The sequence below is a fragment of the Triticum urartu genome, chromosome 4, assembly GCF_003073215.2.
Source record: "Triticum urartu cultivar G1812 chromosome 4, Tu2.1, whole genome shotgun sequence".
Taxonomy (NCBI): Eukaryota; Viridiplantae; Streptophyta; class Magnoliopsida; order Poales; family Poaceae; genus Triticum; species Triticum urartu.
The window spans coordinates 355,942,049-355,963,705 of NC_053025.1; positions in this window are offsets into that span (position 1 = coordinate 355,942,049).

The window sequence follows — 21,657 nt, forward strand, 5'->3', positions numbered from 1 at the left end:
GGGACGAGGGGAGTCGGGCGAGGGCAGGGGCGGTGCAGGTGGCCGCGGCAAGGGCAAGCACGAGCGCGCGCGCGAGTGCGCTCGGGCAAGCAGGGGAGCAAGGGTGGCGGCTGCGGTGAGCGTATGCGGAGCGCGGTGTGCGGGCACGACCAAGTGAGCGGGCCATCGACGGGGCGGCCGAGCGAGTAGGCGGGCGACAGCAGCGAGCAGGAGCAGCCAGCGACGAACGCGACGAGCGGGAGGGTACGACAACGCGCGTGGGGAGGCCGGTGAGCGCAGCAGGACCCGTTCGGCGCGGTGGCCGTGTGCATCAGCGAGCGGCAGAGAGGAGAATAGGAGGCCGAGGGCCTCACCGTGGTGCGCAGGGAACATGGCAGTGGTGCGTGAGGAGGGCGATGGGGACGACGATGCCGGAGGGGAAGTAGGCCGGCGGGGTGGACGACGAGGTGGAGGCGGCGGCGTCGCAGCGAGGCGTCGAACGAGGCGGCACCGGGCGGCATCGGCGGTCTCCTCGATCCCGATCCAATCGGGAGAGAGGGGGAGGAGATATTTTGGAGAGGGGGGGAGTGGGGTATCCATGAGCACGCGGGGGAGTGGGGGGGGAGGTTATGGGGTGCAGGTGGGCCGGCCCATGCGGGCGGCGGTGGCCAACTGGGCCAGAGCCTAGGGGGAGGGGTTTTTCTCTTTTTTTTTGTTTTTTTGTTTGTTTGTTTTCTCCTTTGTATTTTCTTTTCCTTTTATTTATTTACTTTTCTGTTTTAATTCATTTTAAGTATTTAGGTCTTTTATAAAGGCATGGTTCCTTCACCATAAATACCTAGGCATATATTTGCACACTCCGAACATTTTAGCTTTGAGGTTTGGAAACTTTTATCGTTTGACTTAATTTCAAATTTGAATTTGAAACGTTTTCAACTAACACGTGAGTAGCAATAGTAACAGAGGTGACGTGGCATCGTTAACGTGGGATTACTGTAGCATGATTATCCGGGCGTTACAAAACTCACTACAAGAATTCTCATCCCGAGATTTAGGAGGTAGAAGGAAACAGTGTGGGGTATTCACCACGCAGGCTGTCCTCGCGTTCCCAAGTGGCTTCATCTTCAGAGTGATGCAACCACTGGACCTTGAGGAACTTGATCGCCTTTTCCGTGTGCGGCATTCAACTTGTTCAAGAATGCGGTCCGGATACTCTTTATAGGAGAGGTCCAGTTGCAATTCGAGCACTTCATGATCCACTGCTCGGATTGGATCCTTGAAGCAACGGTGGAGCTGTGACACGTGGAACACGTCATGAACCTGAGAAAGGTTCGGCGGAAGCTCCAGTTGATAAGCCAGTTTTCCATGCCTTTCGAGAATAGTGAAGGGGCCGATATAGCGAGGAGCTAGCTTGCCCTTGATCCCGAAGCGGTGAGCACCCTTCATTGGTGTAACTCGAAGATAAGCCTTTTCGCCAGGTTGATAGACCATGTCTTTGTGATGACGGTCATACTGACTTTTCTGACGTGATTGAGCAGTCTTGAGATTCTCGCGAATAATGCGGACTTGTTCTTCGGCCTGTTGGATAATATCCGGACCAAAGGGTGGACGTTCCCCAGTTTCTAACCAGTTCAGAGGGGTTCCACACTTTCGTCCATATAATACTTCGAAGGGGGGCATCTTTAGACTAGCTTGATAGCTATTATTATAAGAGAACTCGGCATATGGAAGGGATTCCTCCCATTTCTTGCCGAAGGAAATTACACAAGCTCGAAGCATGTCTTCGAGAACTTGGTTGACACGTTCAACTTGTCCTTGCAACTGAGGATGAAACGCAGTACTGAAAGAAAGATGAGTTCCCATAGCTTCCTGGAAACTTGCCCAGAATCTTGAAGTGAATAAGCTGCCACGGTCCGAACTGATAACCAGTGGAATTCCGTGAAGTGAAACAATTCTGGACATGTAGAGAGTTGCAAGCTGACTAGCAGTGGTTGTTTCTTTGACCGCCAGAAAATGTGCAACTTTAGAAAGGCGGTCAATGACGACAAGAATAGCATCATTACCTTTCTGCGATTTGGGATATCCAGTGACGAAGTCCATTTCAACATGGTCCCATTTCCATTCAAGAATAGAGATAGGCTGCAGAGTTCCAGCAGGCCTTTGATGCCTAACTTTGATACGACGGCAAACGTCACACTCAGCAACATAACGAGCAATGTCTTGCGTCATATTAGACCACCAGAATCTCTGACGAATATCCTGATACATCTTTGTACTACCAGGATGGATGGACAGTGGCGTATCATGAGCTTCTTTCATAACCTTTTTAGTCTAATCCAGGTTTTTCCTCGAACATGGTACCACTAGGCGGCCTTTGAAGTACAAGGCGTCATCATCGGCGATAGTGAAGAATGAGGGCTTTCCTTCTGATAGATGGCGTTTATTCTTATGGACTTCAGAGTCATAACCTTGAATAGTCTTTATACCATCTACAAGATGTAGTACGGTAGCTAGGGTATTTAGAGAACCCTTAGTAACAACACGAAGATTCATCTTTTGGAACTCCGGGGGAGGGGAGCGAGTGCACCAGGGGGAACAATATGGAGGTTCAGCTTTCTGAATTCTTCAACAAGCGAGGGCTGAACTTTGTGAACCTGGAGGTGGTTGCAGTAAGACTTGCGGCTCAAGGCATCAGCCATTACATTAGCCTTGCCTGGGGTATAGGATATACCCACGTCAATGTCTGCAACAGTCTCCATCCATCTCTGCTGACGGAGGTTCAAGTCTGGTTGAGTAAACAGATACTTCAGACTTTGGTGGTCGGTGAAGATCTCGCAACGATTACCGAGAAGGTAATGTCACCACTGCTTCAAAGCATGAATGACAGCAGCAAGCTCAAGGTCTTGAACTGGGTAGTTTTGTTCGTGAGGGCACAGTTGATGAGAGGCATAAGCTATCACTCTGGGCTCTTGCATTAGGACACAGCCTAATCCTTGACGGGAAGCGTCGCAGTAAATGACAAAGTCCTTCTTAGTATCAGGTGGAGCAAGCACTGGGGAAGAAGTCAACTTGTCTTTGAGCGCCTGGAAACTTTCCTGACACTGGTCTGTCCATTGAAACTTGACGCCCTTATGCAACAGATTAGTCAGAGGCCTGGCAATCTTGGAGAAGTTCTCGACGAATCGACGGCAATAGCTGGCGAGACCCAGAAAACTTCGGACTTGCTTGACATTCTTCGGAGGAGTCCAATCGAGAATAGCCTGAACTCATTTAGGGTTGACGGCAATACCATCCTTGGAGATGACATGCCCAAGATAGGTTACTTCGGGGAGCCAGAATTCACACTTGGAATACTTAGCATAGAGTTGATGCTCTCGAAGCTTTTCCAGCACAAGACGAAGATGTTCAGCATGTTCTTCCTTGTTCTTGGAAAATACAATGATATCATCCAGGTAAACCACGACAAACTTGTCAAGGTAATCCATGAATATGTAGTTCATCAGGCGAGAGAAAGTGGCTGGAGCATTCGTTAAGCCGAATGACATGACGGTGTACTCGTATGATCCATACCGAGTCACGAAGGCGGTCTTTGGGATATCCTCTTCACGAACACGGATCTGGTGGTAACCCAGCCTCAATTCGAGTTTGGAGAACACTGAAGAACCAGCCAGTTGATCATAAAGATCACTGATCCGAGGGAGGGGATATTTGTTCTGAATAGTGGCTTGGTTAATAGGTCGATAATCTTGGACCAATCGGTTTGTCCCATCCTTCTTCTTAACAAAGAGATAAGGTGCTCCCCAAGGAGACCAACTAGGGCGAATGAAACCTTTACTAAGAGATTTGTCGATTTCCTCCTTAATCTCAATGAGTTCATGTGGCGGCATCTTGTAGGGTCGTTTTGCTATAGGAGTGGTGCCTGGTTTCAAGTCGATGATGAATTCGACAGCTCTAGCAGGGGGAATCCCTCGAAGTTCTTCCAGAAAGACGTCTTGGAATTCACAAACGACGGGAATGTTTTCAATGCCCTCGAGTGGTGCAACGTTCAATGCATTCAAGGCAGAAAGCCTTGCCCCGACATTCTGAACTAGACGAGCATTGTAGCTTATTATTTCATCGGAAGGGTGTAGCAGATGGACGGTCTTAGTGGCGCAAACTATAGAAGCAGTATGCGCTTTCAACCAATCCATTCCCAGAATGAGGTCAATGTTAGACAACTTTAGGATAATGGGAGAGGCATAGAATTCCAGCCTTTCGATTTCCACGGGGACGTCGATGCCAACCAGTGAGGTTTGACATTGTTCCACGGGGTTTTTTACCACAACCGAAGTGTTCATCTCCTCACATTTAACGTCGTGCTTGTATGCAAAATCTTCTGACATGAATGAATGTGATGCTCCTAAGTTGAATAAAACAGATGCAGGTACTGAATTTACGAGGAGTGTACCCATCACGGTAGCAGGCTGGTCTTGAGCTTCATTAAGATCAACGTGGTTGGCATGAACACGACCATAAGACCTGACATTGTTGTTGCGAGGCTGGTTGCTTCCACGGCCAACTGCAGGAAGGGCCAGTTGGTTCTGGTTCTGGTTGCATTCCCTAGCACAGCGTCCTGGTTGACCACACCTGAAGCACAGGCCATTATTGGGAGTGGGAACAGGAGCTCGAGGTGGTGGAGCTGGAAGTCTTGGCTGCCTAGTTGGCGGGGGAGGCAGACGCGGTGCAACATAGGTCTGCCTTGGAGCAGGTGCAGTTGGCTGGTACATGCTGTTGGGAATCCATATCCTATGCTTCTGTGAGGACGGGCCTGAAGATGAGCCCGTGTCACGGTTGCGCCTGTGAGAGCTCTGGTGTTCCTGCAGACTAGTTTCGACATTGATGGCCTTGTTCACCAAGGTGGTGAAATCAGCAAAGTCATGCACTAGAAGTGCGAGCTTGATATCAGCTTGAAGTCCATCACGAAACTTCTCCTGTCTGCATGCATCAGTTGCAATGTCTTCTTCAGCATAGCGGGACAAGTCCAGAAACTCCCGCTGATAAGCTTCGACAGTTTCGTTGCCTTGGGTGAGGCTGCGGAACTTGTGCTTCTTCCGGTCCATGACTCCCTGAGGAATGAAGTGGACATGGAAAGCAGCTTGGAAGTCTGGCCAGGTGATGATTGTTCCAACTGGCAGAGTACGCCTGTGGCTGTCCCACCATTGAGCAGCGGGTCCTTTCAGGAAGAATGACGCAAATGTGACACAGCTGGCAGGGGCTACATCAGCAGACTCCATCTCATAGGTGATGTCACGGAGCCACTCATCAGCATCCAGAGGCTGAGTTGAGCTGCGGTACACGGTTGGGTTGAGGCGCATGAAATCCTGCAGAGTCACTTGGGTTGGCTGTAGAGTCACTCGGCCATGGAGTCCCCTTCCCGCCGTACTCCATGGATTCTTTTCTCCCTGGACAAACTCGCCTTTAAGCGATGCTCTGGACTTGATGCGATCCCTCGTTATTATAGAGGAGCGACGTCCGAACTATGCCCAGCCCGGACTTGGGGCTGAGAGCGGGGAATTTTACGTCCCACCCACCACCCACTCCATCGCCACAGTCGAGGACTTAACTGACATGCTCGATTACGGCTCTGAAGACATCGACGGTATGGACGATGATGCCGGAGAAGAGCAGGCCCAAAACTCGCCGTTTACCGGACGCTGGACGGCCACCTCTTCGTATGACGTGTACATGGTGGACACCCAAAGAGGGTGACAACGATAATGAGAACAATCCAGTTGAGGACAAACCTCCTACGATACAGCCAAAGCGCCAACATCAGCGGCGCCGCTCTAAATCACGCCGTGGAAAAGACAGCAATACCGGCACGAGAGACAACAACACTCTGGACGAGGCCGAAGACCAAGAAAACCCCGTCGAGCCAACCTCCGAACAGGACGATCGAGAAGATGGGCAAGTTAGCCCTGATGAACAGGCCATAAATGAAGACTCGAAGGACAATAACTATCTTCCACTCTCCGAGGATGAGGAACCTCTCGAGCAGGAGCTCTTTAAGCGCCGACTAATAGACACTGCGAGGAGCCTGAAAAATAAACAGCAACAACTTCAAGCTGATCAAGATCTACTCAACGGCAGGTGGACTAATGTCCTGCAGCTGAGGAGTACGGCCTCGAGCACCCAACTAAAAGTTACCCGAAGCGTAAACTGCTACCTCAATTCGACGACGAGGCACTTGATCCCGTACCATCATCACATAATGCGGCTGACCGGCCACCACGTGGTCAGGACAAAACGACAACTCAAGCCGAACACCAGCTCATATTATCTCGCCGTAAAGGTCGATACACAACAACTCGGGGATATACATATGACCTACGGAGGACCTGCAAAATAGAGCAAGCCCGACCAGATCGATCTACGGGTCGCAGGGGCGTGCCCCGACGCGTGACGACGGCTATCTAGCCGGACGTGACAAGCATAATCACGCCCGGGCCGAAAACCGCAAAAGTACTCCATCCGAGCTATGTCGCGACCTGGCCGGATATAGAGGCGCCGCACACCCCCTCTGCTTCACTGACGAAGTAATGGAACATGAATTCCCAGAAGGGTTCAAACCCGTGAATATCGAATCATATGATGGAACAACAGATCCCGCGGTATGGATTGAGGACTTTCTTCTCCATATTCATATGGCCCACGGTGATGATCTTCATGCCATAAAATACCCCCCCTAAAACTCAAGGGACCAGCTCGGCACTGGTTGAACAACTTGCCTGAAAACTCTATTGGCAGCTGGGAGAACCTGGAAGACGCCTTCCGCGACAACTTCCAAGGCACATACGTCAGACCTCCGGATGCCGATGAATTAAGTCACATTGTTCAACAGCCCGGAGAATCGGCCAGGAAACTATGAACTAGGTTCCTAATTAAAAAGAACCAAATTGTCGACTGTCCGGATGCTGAAGCACTCGCAGCCTTTAAACATAGCGTCCACGACGAGTGGCTCGCCCGCCATCTTGGACAAGAAAAGCCAAAGTCCATGACAGCTCTCACTACACTAATGACCCGCTTTTGCACGGGAGAAGATAGCCGGCTCGCTCGTAGAAGCAATAGCATAGGCGATCCTGGCACCTCAGAAGTCAGGGACGACAATGGAAAGCCACGACGCAATAAAGACAAGCGTCGCAACAATAATGCAGAAACCCAAGACACAAGGGTCAACGCCGGAATCAGTGGCTCCAAAACCGGTCAACGGAAGAAGCCATTTAAGGCAAACAGAGATGGCCCATCTAGCCTAAATAAAATACTAGATCGGCCCTGTCAGATCCATGGCAGCCCCGATAAACCCACCAACCATTCCAACAGAAATTGTTGGGTTTTCAAACAAGTCGACAAGCTCAATGCCGAACACAAAGGGAAGGGGCTGCCCAGTGACAGTGAAGAAGAGGAGGCTCGCCTACCGAGCACCAGGGGACAGAAGCAATTCCCCCCGAAGTAAAAATAGTAAACATGATATACGTGACGCATACCTATGAAAGGGAGCGCAATCACGAACTACGAGATGACCACGCCATAAGGACGGACGCCCAAAAATGCAATCCAAGGGTGGCCAGCTCGATCACTTTTGATCACGAGGACCACCCAACCCGTATCCATCACGGAGGCTTGGCAGCCCTGGTCCTCGATCCAATTATCGGCGGATTCCATCTTAAGCGAGTCCTCATGGACAGAGACAGTAGCCTCAATTTACTCTATCAAGACACTGTCCGCAAAATGGGCATTAACCCTTCGAGGATCAAGCCCAACACAACCACCTTCAAGGGAGAAACACCCGGCACAACTCAATCTTACTGGAAGTTGTCTTCGGTTCACCAGAAAACTTCCGACGCGAAGAATTGATCTTCGATATTGCCCCATTCTGCATTGGCTACCACACACTGCTCATGCGGACCGCTTTTGCTCGTTTCAATGCGGTCCCAAACTACACCTATTTAAAGCTTGAGATGCCCAGTCCCCGCAGCACCATAACAACCAACGGAAACGCGGAACGCTCCCTCTGCACTGAGGGGCATACTACGACAGTCACATCCGAAGTGCAAAGCGGCCTCCTTAAGCTGCATATCTCATCGTTCATTAAACCGCCGGCCTCTACTCCACAGGACCAGTCAATTTCAGAGCTGGATTAGCAGCTCCGCGTCTGTCGCTCGCCTCTTATACCCACAGATTTTGCACCGCACATACATAACTATGCACTCAAAATACCTTGGTCAACGGCGGAGGCATAAAACGGACAAGCCTACAAATCGGTTAGTCTAGACTTTAACCTTTCCTCTTTTCTAACTATTTCTCTATACTTTTGTTACAGGTAAATTAATACTTGTCCATCCCATGGACCTTAAGGGACTCTTTATGAGTCCGGATTCCCCGCAAATAACCAGGGATCGCTCCCTTTACAGAAGCCTTTTCGCGGAAGCACAGGCAGCGCAGACATGCGACAGGAGGTCCAAAAGATTTTTTGTAGACCAAAAGTTCTATTTGAAACCTGTACAAAGCCTCTTCCCTAACCCTCGACCCCCGGCACGTAAAATGGCCTGCGTGGTGGTGTCATAATCTGTAAGATTACGTTTGACGTATCAAGTAGATTTTAGTGAACATAATCTGTCTTCAGTATTTGCTTTTCCAAATGAACCTTGCTTCTTCGGTTGTTTCACGCAGACACCTCGGTGCGAATCACCAGGGGCTTGATACGACAACATATGGGTTGCTGAAAAAGTCCGAACATCTCTATAGCGCACTTCGGCGTCACTAGTTTGGCCTTATATGCATCAGCTCTGAATCATGTCTTTGGTCAATAGTTGGGTTGACCGGCTCCTGTGCTTGCTACCCTACGTTCCGCCCTATCGGCTAGGGTAGTAAAGGGAGAACTACTACGATTGTGTTTCCGGTTCACCTGGTCAAACACCTCAGTAGAGAAAGCCGAAAACTGACTGTCATGATGCAGCGAGAGCTGGTCAACCACTCGGTGACTTATCATAATCTTTTGTGATTTCTTCCGTATTACACAAAGGACCGTTTTCCGGTCACCTATGTAACGCAACCGTATTCGGATAACTACGTACATACCAGGGGCTACATCATAGGCCCACCGTAAAACTCCTATAGCTAAGTGAAGGTGTTAAAGCCCTATAGTCCGATTACCTCGTTCGCCGCACTGACACCTCCGTTCAGACCAAGACGTTGGGTCAAGAGTAATCAGGTGCTATTCCGAACACCCCCGTATTATATGCGAGGGGGCCGAAGCCGACAACTGGCAAACTTTCAGGTTATAAGAAACGGCCGCACAGGAGGAAATAATGTCAAGAATATATAACACATCTTTAACGTACCATCATATTGTTTTTACAATTACGACATATTTATTCAAATATAATATCCTTCGAGCACTGACCCTTTATCAAGCTGGCGCCCTCTAGGACATCCTCCAAATAATGCTCCGGTGTGCGATGGTCCTTGCCCCCAGGCGGACCCTCGGTTGCAACATCGGTGGCCTTCATCTTTGCCCAGTGCATCTTGACGCGGGCGAAGGCCATCCGCGCACCTTCTATGCACGCCGACCGTTTGACGGTGTCAATACGCGGCACTGCATTGACAAGCCATTGTACCAAACCAAAATAACTGCTCGGAACAGGTTTGGCTGGCCATAGCCGAACTACGACATCCTTCATGGCAGCTCCGGACATCTTGTGTAGCTCGGCCCACTGGGCCATCTGTTCATTCAGCAGCGCCGGATGCTTTGCCTCGTTGAATTGCGACCAGAAAAGCCTCTCCGTAGCACGTCCCTCCTATGCCTGGAAGAACTGCACCGCATTGGAAACACTCCTCGGCAGATCCAAGAGCGCGTCTGGAGAACTCCACATTTGGTTAAGCAAAGCATACTTTGGGTTGCCGAACTTAGTCTGTAAAAGAAAGGGCTTACCAGCCGCTATCTCCCCAGCCTGTGGATCTCCTCCCGAGCCGCTCTAGAACCGGATCGTGCTTCTTTCGCCTCTAGTAAGGCCTTGTTGAGTTCGGCTACCTTGGTTTTGTTATCCTCCTCGAGAGATTTGCACCTATTAGTAGCATCCTTCAGCTCTCGCTCCACGGTGGACATTCTGTCCTGGCACTGGCGCAGGGCGGCCTGTTCGGCCTTTAAATCTGCAGCTGCCTTCTTGGCAGTTGCGTCACTCACTCTAGCCTGCTCCTTGACCCGGGCAAGTTCACCCCGAAGGGTCTCAACCGCGGCAGGACCATCTACAGTTATGCATATGATTTTCAGCCTCGTGCTCATAGTACTATACATGCATAAACAAGCTACCCCAACACATACCTTGTGCCTCGTCGAGCCGCCTGTTAATAAGAGTGATGTCCTCATCCGCTAACTCAAGCTTCTGCTTTAGATCTGCAACTTCCGTAGCTTGGGCAGTCACCATGGATGTAATAGCCTGTGTTCAGATTAATAAGGTTACTTCCTGAGCATGTCTTTTTGATCCTCTGATCGCCTCCCTGTGGAAGCCAACCAGAGCCTCAGGGGCTACTATCTATACACAGGTGCATTGTGCATGAAAAATAGTTAAAACTATTACATTACATACCTCGAAGCCTCTCAACAGGCCCAGGAAAGCTTCATTCAATCCGCTTCTCGCGGGCAGAACTCTTTCAACCACTGTACCCATTAAGGTACGATGTTCCTCTAAGATGGACACACTTTGTAATGTGCTCGTCAGGGTATCCGGCACCTCCGGATTCCTAGAGGCTGCCATGGGAGTATGCATTCCCTTCGGTCGACCCTAGGGTCGTCTTCGGCTGTAAGCCGGATAGTTTGGGGCCTTCATTGCTAGCCCCCATAGGGGCTGCACCCCCCGGACCCTTAAGGATCGAAGCACCACCCTCGGGTGTTGTTTTCATTGTCCCCCACGCCGCTTGATGGTCAGGGGAGATTCTCCGAGATGACACCTCGAAGTCATCCGCCCTAGGAGGCGAGGAAGCATGAGAAGGCGTCTCGCTTTCCATCATCCCCGGAGAAAAGTCCCCTGATGAGAAGGACTCTCGGGGCAGATTGTGGGCCGAACTGCAAGCATATAGTTTAAATATTACCCCTGTAACTCAAAAAGAGCGGGATATGTCTAGAACATCCTTGTTCACTTATGATTTGGCAAGAGGCTTGTCCTTAGAGAGGTGCCTTGCGACGACGTCGGCTTCAGAATCCGAACCATAGTGTAGGGATGCCTTCCCTCTCTTCGGTGCTTCCACCTCCAAGTCTTCAGATGCAGTTCTTTTCCTCCCATGAGGGGAAGGAATATCACCTTTCTCCTCCCCCTTCGTATTTTGAAGAGGGAGCTTCAGCCCCTCCGGACATAGTGTCTGGCATACCTACAGAATGGAGGCCGCTTTCGGCCTCTCTGCTCTTTTTCTTGCCCTCTGGCGCTGGAACTTGATACGGCGCCGGGACCAGCATCCTCGTGAACACAGGGTCGACCGAGTCTTCTGGAAGTGGAGCTGAACATCTAATTCGTTCTGCTTTCTTTATCCAGCCCTGGTTGAAGATAGAACTCTTAGTACATTGCAACGGGATAATGAACCAAGTTGCGATCAGAAGTTGGGTGCTTACCGAGGTAACTGGACGGTTGCAGTTGAGACCGACGACCTCTGATGTGTCTGGCCGCTGCTCTCGATTTTTGAAGAACAGTTCCCACATCCCGTCGTGTGTTGTGCCGAAAAATTGCTGAAGGGTGCGCAGTCCCTCCGGATTGAACTCCCACATACGGAGAGGCCGTCGCTGGCATGGGAGGATCCGGCGGACTAGCATCACTTGGACCACATCGACGAGGCCAATGTCCCTATCGAGGATACTCCGAATACGACTTTGCAGCATCTGTACTTCATTAATTGATCCCCAGTCTAGCCCCTTATTTATCCATGATGCGAGCTGCAGTGGAGGGATAGATCGGAATGCAGGTGTGGCTGCCCATTTGGTGCCGCGGGGTTTGGTGATATAGAACCACTCCTGTTGCCATAAGTTGGAGGTTTCCGCGAAGGTGCCTTTTGGCCAGACAGTGCTGACGAGCTTGCTCACCATAGCACCGCCGCACTCCGCTTGTTCCCCGTTAACTAGCTTCGGCTTCACATTGAAAGTGTTGAGCCATAGGCCGAAGTGTGGGGGATGTGGAGAAAGGCTTCGCACATGACAACAAATGCCAAGATGTGAAGAAAATATTCTGGAGCCAGATCGTGGAAATCTAGCCCATAATAGAACATGAGGCTACAAATGAAGGGGTGAAGAGCGAACCCTAACCCGTGGAGGAAGTGGGAGATGAATACAACCCTCTCGCCGGATTTTGGTGTGGGGATGACCTGCCCTTTTGTAGGGAGCCTGTGGGGATCTCCGCAGTCAGGTACCTCGCCTTCCGAAGCTTCGCGATATCCTCCTCGGTGACCAAGGAGGATGCCCACCTACCTTGGGAGATGGATCCGGACATAACTAGAGGGCCGGATAACAATGGGAGAAATTGAATCCTAGGCACTGGAGCTTGAGGTTGGGAAGGTTGAGGAAGAGGAAGGACGGGTCTGTGCCCCTTTATAAAGGCGAAGAATATCGAACGCCTACTCATGGGCCTTTATGCTCGCCTATTCCCAAGGGTTCTCCAACAACACGATTGGATTACTCGCACCCATATTAATGAGGATCCCGTGATAAAGGGATGCGATCTCTACTTCGACAAGACGTGTCAATGAAAACCGCATCTCAAAATGTGAAGCGGGAGGCTAAAATATGGTTCGAAATAATGACCGGGCGGAGACGTGGTGTCTCACTAGAAAAAGATGTCAGTAGATGGGACTTGTTAAATTTTATACTTTTTGTGGTTGTGTGTGGTACTCGTTTTGCAGAGTCGGGCTCATCTTCTATGTTCAAAAGACCGCTTTGGAGTATTCGGAGGAGGAACCCTCCTTGCAATGCCGAAGACAATCTACGCGCCGATCACATCGTCATTGAAGCCTGGTTCAGGGGCTACTGAGGGAGTCCTGGATTAAGGGGTCCTCGGACGTCCGACCTGTGTGACATGGGCTGAACTGTTGGACCGTGAAGATACAAGATATAAGACTTCCTCCTGTGTCCGGATGGGACTCTCCTTTGCGTGGAAGGCAAGCTAGGCGTTCGGATGTATTATTTATGTTCTCTATAACCAACTTTGTATAACCCTAGGCGCCTCCGGTGTCTATATAAACCGGAGGGTTTAGTCTGTAGAGACAATCACAATCATACATGCTAGACTTCTAGGGTTTAGCCACAACGATATCATGGTAGATCAACTCTTGTAATACTCATACTCATCAAGATAAATCAATCAGGATGTAGGGTATTACCTCCATCAAGAGGGCTCGAACCTGGGTAAAACATCGTGTCCCTGTCTCCGGTTACCATCGAGCATAGATGCACAGTTCGGGACCCCCTACCCGAGATCCACTGGTTTTGACACCGACAGGTGGATTGATGGTGGAATGAGGATGGTGGAATGCAGTACACTTGCCCAACAGAGGTTGCCGTAGGGCCGTAGTGACTACGCGCATATGCTGGTGTGGGTTCGTCAACTTCCCAACCTTCTAACCCCTCCTACGGGTGCCATGGGCCTCCTTTTATAGATTAAGGGGTCACCACAATGGCAAACTAGTCATTATCCACTGATATGATAGCAAACAGTGCTATCATACCTAACTCCGCGGGCTGACAGGGTGCATTAAATGCACCGCTTAGTGTCACATCACTGGTTGCCCGGCAAGGCTTACCAGGCTATCTTGCCAGCTCCGCACCTGTTCTCTTGACACGCAGCAGGACGGGTGTCATCTGTGGGTTTCTTCTGTAGGAAATGGCTACCATGTGGCAAATGACGGCCACTTAATCATCCCGCGGCTTGGCACCGCATTGATTGATGATGTGGGCCGTGCTTAAGTGGTTGGTGGGGTGGTTCTGCCCCCGCGAGCCCCGGCAGACCTTGCCGGGGAGCCTGGGTTGCCCACTTCTGGTGGTGGCCTTGCCCCTTGCCAGGCTCGCCTACCAGGCAAGGGAGGCCCTTCTCTTGCCGATATCTTGCTCCTCTGGCTTGATCTTGGTCCTTCTGAACTGCATGTTGGTTCTTCAAATCTCTTGGTTTCTTATACTCTGGCCTGGCCTCGGCTTGTCTGTGCACAAGTTAGGGGAAAATGTATACCCCTGTATATTTTCCCCGACATAAGCCCCCGGGCCTAAGCCATACGTGTCGCATGGCATGTTGGGCTAGGCCCCAAACAGTGCGCGGACACGTGGCAGGAGAGGGCTATGCGTGCCATTCTGTCATGGCGACCATTCAACCCAATGTCCACTTTGCGCAATTACTACGCGTCATGGGGTCATGACACTATTGCAGTTATGGTAAAATGGTAACTTTCTGAAGCGTCGCGCCTTCGCCCCGTTCCCCCCCTTAAGAGTAGGGAAAGGCAGAGCGGCACGATTCACCTGTCTCTCGCCCCGCTCCTCCATCTTCTTCCTCCGCAAGCCAAGCGTCAGTTCCTCATCTCGCTTCTCCTTCCGTCGCCACCCTCCCCGATGAATTCCTCCCCTCTTTGTGTTGCCATCGCAATGGGGAAGAAACCCGCGGAGAAGAGAAAGCCGGCGACCGCGGCGAAGGAGGCCACCGTCCAGGGGAACAAGAGGTCGACGGAGCTGAACCAGAAGCGGATCAAGGACGTTGTCTTTGTTTCGTCGACCTTGAGTGGCCCCGTTCTTCATGTGAAGTACATATATCTATGGGGGCGGCCTGTTGAGAAAGGGCATGGTGCGCCCGTAATCTGTGAGGCGGGTGAGGTGGATCCCCCCGATTCGTATCGATTCTTTGCCGCTTACATCATCTGCGGCCTCTGCCCCCCCTTTTCTGGGTTCTTCGAGGCAATTATGAACTTCTATGGTTTCCATCTGCTTGATTTCACGCCTAATGCAATGGAGACCATGGCCATCTTTGCGCATTTGTGCGAGAACTTCGTCGGAGTGATGCCCAATGTGGATCTATTCAGGCATTACTTCATTCCCGAGTTGAGAGCAAAGTCAACCGCTCCGGAATCATCAGTTGGATGCCACGGTCGAAGAGGATTAATTGGGATTATCTCCCGAGGTACAAGCACGAGAGGTGGGAGGAATGGAGAGGGGACCGGTGCTGGATCCAGGACAAGGAAGCCCCCGAGTTCTGCGAAGCGCGGCAGTAGTGCATCGAGCACGACAAGGATTGGAGCTTGAGAGGGCACACCGAGGACATGCTGCACCCGACAATCAATAGGATCACTCACCTGGCAGCTACCGGGTTAACCATTGAGCGCGTGCGGGAAGATTTCCTTCTCCGCCGCATCTCGCTGCTGCAGGAAAGGGATAGGCCTGTGTGGCTGTATGGAGACGTGGTAGACAGGATGAGGTTGCTGTCGGGGCTGGCCAACAACCTATCAGTTTATGGCCACGGTTAGTTGTGCGACCAACTGTTTGGCCGCTTCAAGTTGTTCAAACCCCCGGCAGCCGTCATTCCCCTGAACATCAACTCCGCCCGGGATCAGATACTAAAGTGGATGCCGGACTGCAATGCCGAGGGGGTATCGAGCACTTGGAAGCTCCCTTCCCTCGATGAAGAGCTTCAGTGGTTGAGCGCCCTGGTGGAGAGGGCCACCAGGACTGAAGGTGAGATGTATAAGCGTACCTCCGCTGTGGAGGTGGCGTATATTTTGAAGAGGGTTGACGAGGACAAGGTGGCCCGCGGCGTAGAGATGGAGAAGGCCGCAAAGGCCGGGAAAGGCAAAGGGAAGGCTAGGGATGGGAGCTCTTCCCAGGGTGGCAGCGAGGCGCAAGCTACGGAAGATGCTGCCGGGGGAGAGCTTGCCAGGGATAACTTTGCCGGGCTGGACACCCTAGCCACAGCAGCAATGGAGCTCCAGGAGGGAGAGGAGGAGGAGAGGGAGGAGGACGCGGCAACAGCCCCCAAAAATGAGTGGCTTGCGGCAGGACCGCAAGCTCGTGCACCAGACCTGGACCACCTGTTGGCGCGCCGCGGCATAAGGGGCGACGCCCTCCAACCCAGCGCCAGCCACCAAGAGGATGAAGAAGACCTCCACCAAGTCTACCAAGGCTGAGGTGGCGTATTCTCAATCCCCTCGCCTTGCTTAGGCCAAGGCTCCTTCCACCAAATGGCCGGTGGCCGCAGAGGCGGAGTCCAGCCCCTGCTCCGGCTCGAGCTCTTCGCAGGGCTCGTCTTCCTCGGAGCTCCCGGTGTCACGGCAGTGTAACACCCTCCACTACTAGGAAAAGGCATGCTAGTGGCGCACCGAATTTGCCTTCTAATGGCGCACTACCGGTGCGCCACTGGCATCACGCCATTAGAATTAAATTCTAATGGCGCACCACTGGTGCGCCATTAGTATCTGGTGTTCTAATGGCGCACCACATAGTGCGCCATTAGTATAGCCTGCAGTGCGCCATTAGAATGCCTCCCAGGGGGCCATATGTACCCATGTGCTTTGGCATTCTAATGGCACACCAGCAGTTAATGCGCCATTAGTGTGATGATCACAGTGCGCCATTAGTGTCTTGTGTGGTGCGCCATTAGTATGAATATTAGTTTTTATTTTTTTTCTTTTCTGATTTTTGCACAGGTTACAAAATATATTATTGGACAGAATATAGACAGCAACACACAGCAACATCAGATTCATCGAATACAATAGAAGATTAGTCTCCGAATACAATTCATCATATTAGTCTCTGAATTCAAAAGACCGAACAAAGATAAAACATTACAAGTCTCAAGACCGCGAGTATCGAGTTTGCCTTCACATTACAAGTCGATATCGATCATCTAAACTACCATCACACAGAAGAGAGCTGTGGTCATCACGATGAGCATCATCACGATCAAACCGGTCTTCATCCGGTTCCTCCAACGCTCCCTCCTCTCTCCCGCTAGATAGCGGGCGTATCTACATTCGGCCTCCGCCCTAGTGGTGTACCCTTTGTAACTGTTACCACTGAAACCCTAGTGGTGTACACTCCTCCCAGTCGTCGTAGACTCCGGGAACCTTACCCTTGTACACGACATACGACGGCATCTCTATGCACAAGCCAAACAACAGACAATACATAAGCAATATGTAAGTATGCAACAAAAGGATCGGAAGAGAAAAGCAAGACATTAATAGCACGATTCATGGTCCTACTAATAAATAGCATCGATTACATCTAAGTTGAACGACTGTCCAAACCAAAGAGACATACGAATTCATTAAAGTATAATTACAACATGAGCCAATCAATGTTTCAGAACTACACATCACTACTTTCAACTCGACTCATCGGACAGGAACGTGGATGAAGCCGCCGTCTGTCATGATGGTCATGAAATCGCGGTCGTTGTCACCCTGCATTTGTAGCGTTTCATCTATCTCACTGTTGGATGGTTGATATCTGAGGAAGAACTGCCCCGAGGTATAAAGGACATCTTGATGGATGATGTCCGCAAACTCCGACTGGATGCGAAAGAATTCTTGTCTGAGGTCCGCGTCCTGGACTGCCGACAAGCTCGCGGCCCAATCTTGGAGATTATCTGGTAGCAGAAGTTGATGAGGGTCCCTTACGATCGCCCGCATGTGATGGAGGGCGTAGTAGGCATCCTTCTGACCGCCAGGCGGCTGCTTGATGCAGCAGAACTTCGTATTGTGTGAGAACATGTGCTTGCCGTACTTATGAACTTCCCTGGTGAAGGTGCCTCCAGATTTGGTGTAGCCGGGGAGAACATCATCAAGAACATTCTTGACATTTCTGTAGTCTATGTTGGAGTTACGGTTCGGGTCGAAATACGTGGCCATGGAATATTTCGGGCTTAAGAGGATGAGTGTGCAATGTGTGTCACTGCACAGAACACAGAATGTTAGAAAAAAAAGAACGATCGAAATCTAAGAAATCATATGTTACGGGGCGGTTAAGGGATGACTTACTCGGGAAAGTAAGCCACAAGGAAGTTATCCTTATCTGGGTTTGCCAGAATGACGCCTTCGAGGTGTGAACTCACAACTTGGCGGTCCCCAGCGCTGCTCAAGTGCTTGGCACGCATGTAGAAGGGGTCGACTATCACGATGTCCGGGGTCTTGTCTCTAATGATCCGCATCTCCATACTCAGTGAAAACAGCCAAACGAAGGTGTAGTGCAGTGGATGAAGGTTAAACATAGCAAAGATGTCATCAAACCACAGGACGATCATACCCCCGATGTCGCCATCCACAAAGCCCTTGCCCTCTGGCACCTTGGCCACGAAAACCGGGTATGCCACATCCTTCTCTCTGAGACGCCGCTTCTCCAAAGAAAGAACACTGTCCTGCAGATTCCGCATAGCACCGGTTGCAGCATTCAGCATATTTGGCGGTAGCATCGCCCTACCCGCCACATGCACCCTCCTCGAGATATCCTTAGGTGAAGGTGGCCCGTCCTGAGCACGGATTGAACTCGGTGCCGACTGGCTCGCACCGGCGCCCTTGTTAGTCTTTCGTTCCTGTCCCTTCTTCTTGATCTCCTGTAATGGGACCGAGTTCTGCTCACAGACCGCCTTCTTGAGCGTGTTGGGGCTGATAATATTTCGCACCTCAGCTATCTGAGGCTCGGTGAAGGCGGGAGCTGGAGGCATGTCCTGAGAACTGAACGCCAGATGACGCCTGTTGCAATTGGAATTCTCCGCCGTACCAGCTAGATCGCGGTGGTCTTGGTTGGGTTCTTGAGAAAGAGGCCCGCAGAACTCGTCAGCGTACCCATGTTCGGCAAAGTACTTATCAACGTTGGTAAATGTACCGTCGTCGTTGTCGTCGCCGTCCGGATCCTGTGCCATAGGGCTGTCCGGATCCTGTGCCATAGGGATGTCCGGCAGGTCTGGTAGCGTTGCGGCGTTCTTGCCATGGCTTGGCGCTGGCACGACTGGCGGTCTTGTCTATGGGGTGGTGTCCCCCGCCCCCAAACGAGTCTGACTCTTCGGCCAAAGCAGGGGCCAGTTTACGCAGGCGTTGAGGGTCATCTCATCTTCTTCGTCAGCCCCAGCGGGTCGAATCGGAGGTAACAGCTCGTCGCAGCCTGGCTGCACCCGAACCACTTCAACCCTATACATTGTGGGTGGCATCGGATTACCGTGGAACATGGGGTTGCCCGGTGGAACGATTCTGCCCTTGGCGACATCGACCAACTCGGCGCCCACGAAGTGCAGAAGAGTGCAAGGAACGTCGGCGGTGCCCTGCGAAAACATGTACAGGGTGTCAGGGATGCCCAGTCAAAGGCAAGGAGATGAAGTCATCGGCCGAGAGGCTTAGTTACCGTGATGCCGTCGAGCTCGGCTAATGTCGAGGCACCGCTAACGGCGTGCGTGCAACTGACGGAGGGGGCGCTTGTTGGCGAGGTGCCGGCCGGCGTACACCCGGGTGCATTAAGCTCCAATGCCCGTGCCGGCGCTGGAGACACGAATACCGCCTCCGCCGGAGACACCAATGGCGCCGCCGCCGGAGACACCAATGGCACCGCCGGAGACACCAATGGCGCCGCCTGCGCGCTGTGCGAGTTGCTGGCCGTGAAGCTGGAACCGAGGGAGGCCCCTGTTGGCCGCCCGCAATCCACGTCGTCAGCCCATGAATCAACATAGGCACCATGGCGTTGAGCGTCGTTCCAAGTTGTTGTTGCACTTGCTCTTGGACAATCTCCGGAATCTGCGCCACTTGTGCCTTGAGTTCTTCAACCTCGCGCGTCTGGCTTTCCGAGCTGGTCTTTTTCTCCTTCCGCACACCAGCGGTATAGTATGACCCCCATTTTGTGGACAAGCCTTTGCCATCCACACGACCAGCTCACGCCACACCAGGCGAGGCCGCGGCAACTAGGAGATGGGATTGGGGTAGGGTCGCCTCACTCACCTGCTGGCTAGCGCGCCGGCGTCGGGGAGAGGCGAGCGGATTCGGGTGGCGTGAGCAAGGAGGTTGGTCGGTGCGGCGGTCCTCAATCTACGGTGGCGGTCCTCCTCGATCTGCGGCGGCGGTCCTCCTCGAGAGTCACTTGGCAGCAGCAGCTTCCCAGCCCGTCGGGGCACTCCTCCCTGGTCCGGACTGGCCACGCTGCTCGGGGACGGCGAAGGAGGCGAGGGGGGCGGCGAGGGGGACGGCGAACACGGGGGGCAGCGGGTGAGATCGATGAGGCAGGGGAGATATTAGAGAGATTGGGGATTTAGTGTGGGGGGAAGCTTTCTAATGGCGCACCACCCCCTCGTGCGCCATAAGTACGACTATTCTAATGGCGCACCACCCCTTGGTGCGCCATTAGAATTTTGTTTTAATCTAGCCCACTAGCCATATCTACAACCTAACCCTATCTACAATAGAACCCACCCACTAGCCCGACTGGTCAGCATGCAGCACACACCAGGAGGTCCTGGGTTCGATTCCCAGGCTCCCCAATATTTTTTTATGCATTTTAAATGCTGTTTTTTATATTTATTTGTGTTTAAATATGTTCAAACTTGTTTAAATCATAACAGTAATATTTTTTTATAAAAATAGTAATACTTTTTAAAAAAATATGTTCAAATTTGTTACTTGAAAATATCATCGGCGGCGGCGGTGGAGCGGGGGAGGGTGCGGGGGGTGCCCGTTGGCGGCGGTGGAGCGGGGGAGGGTGCGGGGGGCCGGGTGCTCGTCGGCGGCGGTGGAGCGGGGGGGGGGTGCGGTGGGGCGTCGGCGGCGGTGGAGCTAGCGGGGGAGGGTGTGGGTGGGATCGAGATGGAGGGGGATCGAGATCGAGATGGAGGGGGAATCGAGATCGAGCTGGAGGGGGATCGAGATAAAGTGTCCTCATGAATTCAAAAAGTGCCCATGAAATTTAAAAATATTCATGATATCAAAAAGTGCCCATGAAATACAATCGAGAAATGAAGACTACAATTTAAATACAATCGATCTTAGCTAGCTATCTGTTCACAATCTTCTTGCCCTTCTTTTTCGCAAATGGAGTTCTTCTGTGGAACGGACGTCCGTTAGGTAGGGTGGTCCTGCTTCTTCTTGTGGTGTGTGCTGCTACTTCATCGTCGTCGTCATGTTCAATCTTTGGGTTGCTGTACTTGTCGAAGTCTTGCTAATTGGCTACTCCATCCATTCCGATGATCTTCCTTTTGCCTCTCCTCACGACAACACGACTGGGCTTTGACGGGTCGGTAATGAAGAAGCATTGGTCCACTTGGGAAGCCAGTACCCATGGCTCATTTTTCGCGGTGACGTTTGCACCCGCGGTTTTGGATTTGGCTTCGGGTATAACCATGGTGGTGAAATACCGGTCTTCTTTTAGGACACTCTTGTCCCATCTGACACGGAACATCAGGACCTTCTCTCCAGCATAGCTCAGCTCCCAGATCTCCTTGATCCTTCTGTAGTATCTGTCCTTGTCGTTACTGGTGTAGGATTCCATCGTTACCCCGGAGTTCTGATAACCATCACTCTTCATGTCCTTGTCCTCGGTGTAGAATGTGTAGCCGTTGATATCGTACGCCTCATAGGTCATCAGGTTGTGCTCGGCACCCTGTGACAAGGCGAATATGAGTTGTTCTTCCGCAGAAGAATCCTCATGTAAAG